The sequence below is a fragment of the Anneissia japonica genome, unplaced genomic scaffold (assembly GCF_011630105.1).
Source record: "Anneissia japonica isolate Jap-2015-1 unplaced genomic scaffold, ASM1163010v1 scaffold284975_len822289_cov185, whole genome shotgun sequence".
Taxonomy (NCBI): domain Eukaryota; kingdom Metazoa; phylum Echinodermata; class Crinoidea; order Comatulida; family Comatulidae; genus Anneissia; species Anneissia japonica.
Window position 1 is genome coordinate 219,473 of NW_022699685.1, and position 7,067 is coordinate 226,539.

The window sequence follows — 7,067 nt, forward strand, 5'->3', positions numbered from 1 at the left end:
CTTATATATTTCGTGCAAACTAACATTCATAAAAATAATGATTTATTATCTACCTGATTAGCTTGTAACGTATTCAAAATTCGAACTATGAAAAACAAATAAGATCATTAATTTAGTCTTTTTGCATGTACAGTACTTTTAAAGTCAATCAAGAGGTTTTTGCTTTTCTCCTCTTTTTTGAATTACACTTTTGTGTAAGTAATATTGCGATAAATTATTGTGAATGGAAATAATACCGTCTAATTTACGATCAAACAGGACTAGGTAGCACACAAAACATTAGTTAGCATTTTGATTTCACAAACATAAAGGTGATTTACTTAATTTATCATTATCAGTGGCGGCTCCAGGAAAGCAAATTAGAGGGGGGACAGGGAGGAACTTGCACGTTGGAAAAGTAGATCATCTCAGCCCCACCATGAGGTAAGAAAATTTATGATCATGACACCTCTAGATTGCCGGAAATGGCACTCTCAGACCTAAATTCTAATTCTAATTTTCCTTTGTTTTTTTTTTTTCCATTTTCTAAAAATAATTTTGAAAAAATTAGGCCGGCTCGGCCCCACTTGAATCTGCCACTGATTATTATGGCGTCATTGCGAGACTGCGTCAACGTAACACTGGAGTTTGTAATCTTTTGGTAGGCTTATCACTTAATCGAAATAGGTAGACATCATATCCGTGAAATTAGAAAAAACAGTAATCCTATGTATGTAGATAATATTAAACACTAGTATTATACGTACGGGTCATAATAATATACACAAAGAATAAATTGTGCACTTTTGAGTTTGTAAAAATATTGGCCTAATAAGGATACATGCTTCCAATTTCAACAATGTTCCGTAGATTATTTTCACAATAAATTTAGCCTCTGATAGACGTTGCACCCATAAAATCGATCTAGTGGGTTTCTGAGATGGTTACAAAATGTTTAAACAATTGCGTTTTTACTTGGCTTTGGTCCGGAAAATACGTACCGCACTTGGAAAAGTGAACAGACAAAATTCATGAGTCATGCGTAATTGTTATTCTTTCCATTCGCTTGTAAAAGTGGGGTTTTATTTATAGAAGATTGGTGAAAAGTAGGGGGGGGGGGACAATCGATATGATCCCCCCCCACTTTAAAAAGTGGGGGAGGGGACGCGTCCTCCTGTCCCCCACCAATCGACGCCCATGAAAGGAAGGCTATTATGGTAGACCAGGAGTGGGCATTAAAATGGGTCGGAGGGCCAAAGTTAATATTTGATGCAACTCCGAGGACAGCACCTACATTTTTTTTTCAGTGCACTCCCAAAAGGCTTCATACACCACCTTATGCTCAGTTTTAATATTCTATTTACAAATAACCGGTGCTGGGCCGCAAAAAAGGGTGTTTTCTAGCCAAAGATGTTTGGCGGGCCGCACAAATAAGGTTTGTAATTCATTTTCGCGGGCCGCAAAAAATCACTGGTGTGCCGCACTTTTCCACCTGTGCATTAGACTCCTACTCCTAGAGCAAGCGCTTGGTGGTGGGTCTAGAACACAGTATTTCACTATTTATTATTATTATTATAATACCTCGATTGAGACTGTGTTAAAAATGTTCCACCGGCTGCAATTTAGTACAGCTCGCCCTCAAACGGAAGCTTGCCCGTTCTCACTTGCCTGGAATTTCGAAGAACTTGGCTATCCTGTGCAGAGCAGAGGCGGTGCCAGTGTAGGTCTACTCGGCTAACCTCGGTCGGCAAGTTAGCGGTTTATGCTTTTTAGGCTATTATCCTGGAAAATTGTACTATTATTGTGATCACGTTTACTGCTAAAGAGACACAAAGAGTTTTAAATAAATAAGTAAATTCAGGCCTACTTGAAAACATAACACCGGGGCGGATGCGGGGGAGGGGGTGCAGATCACGGTCGCATTCCCCCTCCAAAATTGTATCAAAAAATAATTATTGCATTGTATTGTTGATAAATTATTTTTATTATCAACATAGGGATTTTAAAAAGTATGAGAGTGTGCAGGGGCGGATCCAGAAATGCCCAAAATGGGGGACCCCCCTAAATCCCCTGGTGTGAGAGTGCAATTTCCGGGCACCTTGAGGTCCATGTTCTCAAAATTATCTCACCTCAGTCCTAACCATGGTGTGGCTGAGGTTGAGTGGACTCCTACGCACCCCATACTGCCAAATCCTGCACCCGCCCCCGTAACAGACCAACCTAAATAGAATCCATCTACAGGGGACTAGGTTCTCTTCTTAGACCACAATGACAAAAAAGTACTCGCAGCTAGTTGCATTAAGATAGTCTTGAAACCCTACATGGATGCTTAGGAAGTGCATTTTGGTAACACAATGACATGAATAATACATTTCTCTAAACATGGTTAAGTATATTATCACCATCACCTTCATCATCATAATCATCACCGTCATCTTTAACATCATCATCGTCGTTATCATCGTTTACGTCGTCATCATCATCATCATCATCATCAGTGACGTAACCTCCTATGTGCTTTCGTAAGGCGGTCCGCAGAGCTCCCGACCTTATAGGGAGATTTGTTGATACATAACAGTATAAATGGTCTCTGAAATCGACTGTAGGACATATCACCATATTATATTCATTGGCAGATCACAATGAAATGGTGGGGGTGGGGGTGGGAAGCCGTTCCGGTTCCCCTAAATTAGTCAAAATTTTACAAAATGGAGTTAAAAAGAAAATTGATATATACCATTTCCGGCCATCGAGATGTGCCATAATCATAAATTATCTTAACTCAGTCATAACCATAGTGGGGCTGAGGTAGTATAGACGTAGACCCCCATCCCAACCCTCATCTGTGAAAGCCTTTCTCTGGGTCCCCTCTATTTCAAATTCCTGAATCTGCCACTGATATGTCATTATTTCGTCGTTAAAACATTTGGAATACAATGACAAACATGATTAAAAAACGAGCAAGTCTAAGTTCCCACAATGGAATTAGCGGCCGAGACTCCAAAAAGAGCCCCAGTTTTAGAAAGCCACAGGGCCCCCGGCCCCAGGGTTACGCCATTGGTCATCGCCATGGTCGTCGTCAGCATCATTGTCATTAACATCATTATCATAGTCATCATCGTTGTCGTCATCATCATCGTTGTAGTGGTGGTCGTCATTGTCATTATCATCTTCACTGTAACAAGCTCAAACATTATCATCACCTCAATATCAAACGGGAAAAAAAATAATGCTAATTTTGTTAAGGCCTATATTGTACATCATTTATATTTTAAGTGATTAAATTAGTTTTGTATTTATTTTTTTAAAGACTCATCAACGTTAGCTTAGGTAACTATATGTTTTGTATCAAACATAAATTTGAGATATTTCGCTATGTATTTTTAGCGCACCTTCCATTAGAAAGTGTTGACTGATGGAACATGAAAATGTAGTTGAAGATAGGCCACATGTTAATTGTATTATTATTTATTCGGACAATAGTCTGTCAACAAAACGTCTGAAACATCCAATCATAATATTTTCACGATAAAATTAATTTGTCAGCAATTTTTTTTCCGGCGAATTGGCTGCCGGCGAATTAGCTGACGGCAAAACATTCTGTTGGGGAAATGACGTGTCGGCGAAGTCCTTTCGGACAGTAGTCTGTCGGCAAAACGTCTGTCGGCTACCGAACAGAAGGCGAAACATCCTAGCACTCTTCCCATGGGCCCAGCTAGATTATCTCGAACTGTCACGATATGCGAACATAATATTTCATTGAAATGACAGTTGTTAATGATGTTGTATTATTTTTTTTTCCAGCATTAGCTAGAACATGTGTATGTAACAGTGAATCATTATTAAAACTAGTCAATATGGCTTGGATTTCATGATAACATCAAGACACTTGACAGAAATACCGCACATCTGAGCTGAGCTACAGACAAATTTGATTGTTTTTTTGCCAATGTGGATCACCGTCAATCAGGGCGAGTAAAATCGTAGAGGCTAACCGGTTTGTCGCAGATAATGTTAACGATAATGCTGTCGCCTTATAAGAATTATAAACGTTTAGCTGTTGGCTTTAAAATTTGGTTGGCTGGTACCAAGCGGGGGCGCGTGTATGCCATTTTCGTGATTTCTGAAGAGGAAATGGAGGAAAAAAAGAATGATTTTTTTTTCCATGACCACAATGAAAAACATTTCTTTAAAATGATTGTGTCATCCTGGCTAAAGATATTAGTAAATAAATAAAATAAATAAAATCACATTACTGTACAGTATTGTCCATTCAAGAGAAAGAAAGACCATTTCCTGGTGTTTTAGTTAACATTTACAAAATGCACAGAATATGGTGTGTTTGCGTTCGTTGTGTTGTACATAATACGGGGCCTACAAAATATACACAGGAAAAATGTGGGAGGAATATCACTAATTTACTTAAATATATGTACGTTGAAGCGGCTACGGACGTTTTATAATCTGCTCGTATACATTGGTTAATGCTTCTAATTAAATTTGCAATTACATCGAATTGGAATTAATTTACAATTACTTTAGTTGAAAATGCAACTCTTTTTTTAATGGTTATTTTGAAGTATTAAATTTTTTTTTCTCTTTTGTTTGGTTGAGTGTAAAAAATATCAATATTCATGTCAACTTGATTTATGTAACAAGACACTATGATTTATGGATGTAATATGTATTGATATTGAGATAAATGTTCACCTTTGGGGAAAAAGATTTACAAGGCAAAGCGATGCAAATATTGGTTTTTCAAAGTAGCTCGTAGATGAATTGGTTAACTAAATACAGTAGGTATCATATTCTGTAAAGAATTCAATATTGTCGAAAACACAGATGGACTCTACAAAATAAGTCTCAAAACGCTTACCAAACTATGTACTGCTAATGCAACGTCTAAGAAATGATGTGTCATATGAATTTAAATAGTGCAGCTTTCGTGTTCCATCATCACTCTATCCTTTTTCCTATGTAATTTCTTAAACGATCGCAGTTTTTTCTGCTTTGCCAATCCGTTTTGGCACTGATGCGTTAAGTTACCACATGTAAACAATACAATAGGCCTACTTATTCAATATCAAATAAATTTTAAATACAAGCTGTCAATAGCAACACGGAGATATGTATACATTTTGGCCTGACTGTAATAATAATACTAATGATAATGATGATTTTTGTTATTATTTGTTTATTTTGTCTAATTGTTGAATTACTATACCGTGTTTCCTTAATACCGTAGAAATGATTATCATCATCATCATTATTATTACTACTATTACTGTCTTATAATTGTATTATTATTATTATTATTATTATTATTATTATTATTATTGTTGTTGTTGTTGTTGTTGTTGTTATTATGTTCATCACTTGAATCAACCACAGCAGGGTTCTGTAACCTTTATAATAAACGTTTATCTTACTTTTTTTTTTGGTCTCTTTCCATTAAACAAATTAAATTTATATAAATGACATGGATTATGTGGCTTACTGCCGGTAAATTGAAATAGGTTTTCTTACCATACACCGACCTCAAACCGTTATCCGTTCATTCAGATTAATACAGATATAATATGCGTTATTAGGATGTTTTAATTTGTCGTGATTGTGTTTAAATACCATGAAGTTAAGTTGTAATACATCATCTTGATAGCTTTTATGCCTAGTGATATTGTTTAACAGATGTTTTGAAAACAAACGTTGCCAAACAGGGCCATAAGATCACAATCTGCTCTGCTATCTACCATTCTTTTCTTGAGATATATTCATACCCATAAGGACTATGCATTCGGAAGCAACATTAAACGAGCGCTCCATTACTACATTATTGTTATTTTATAATTGATAATGATTAATTTTGTTATTGCCATTATAGTGCTACTATTAGAGTTGATATTGTTATCGTTAATTTCATTGTTATTGCTAGTGCTAATGCTGTTAAATGTTACTGTTGCTGTTGTTGTTTTTGTTGTTATTTTTCTTGCTGTTGTCATATTGTTATTATATAATTGTTGTTATTGTTTACTTTTAACTCATATGTACTCATTGGAATTGATTTGCCGATTTGCAGTATTATGGCAGACTTAAGTCCTTGGTTATGGTGTTTCGTCATTTACTTTTGTCTAGGGCGGCTCGTGGGAAGCAGGTCAACTCGATTCAACTCAACACCATGTCAACTTGGCCTAACTCGGCCCCAAGGCAACTCAGTCCCAAATAAACTCGGCCCCCGAGTTGACTTGAATTCGGCTCGTTCTGCGTGGACTGAGACAACTATACACGTGTATAGTTGTCTCAGGTGTGGAGTATTCATTTTTGCCCAGGAGCTGAAGTTAAATTCCAACAATGTTCGTGAACGTCCTCTGGTTTTCTAAAGTGTCTACAAGTTCATGTTTAGCTGTGCCTTGAGCACACAGACAGGTTGTTCCCCATACGTTTATTTGAACGTGAACAGATGTTTCTGTCTCCTTACAGACGTTTGCAAGATTTGCCGGAGGTGTGGTCATCATCATTTCAGCTCAAGTTCGGTGAGGGCACTAAGTGTCTGGGAGAAGTCCATATTTAGGAGATCAGCATAAAATGATAAGCTGACTATGTCAAACCCATTTGTATGTTAAATGACTGCTATGTACACTGGTTTGTTCTGTTAAAGTTTATCTTTACGATTTCTGTATGTTTACAGTGTTTTAACTGTAAACAAGATCTGACCACACGGCCGTATTCTCCGTCCTTAATGAAAGATGTTTACTCCGAAATTCCCTGTTTTTTTATGTTCTGCATGCGGTTAAGATGAAATCATGAGAATGTTAGCTGGCGTACTATTAACAGTTGACGTAGTTGGTTTGATTTCACATTTTTATGCATGTTGGTAAATTAAAACAAGAAGGGGATGATGTCCGGCGTTTTTAACATCGAAGTCGGTGGCGACGATAATAATGAAATTGATAACAGGCCTAATGATAACGAAGATGATGACAACGACGATGACAAAGATGGTGAAGATGATTACAATTTGCATAGCTGTAGGAAGCATTTTGCAAGTGGTCCGGCCATTATAGTGAGGGAGTGGTGCGGTGGGAAGGGGG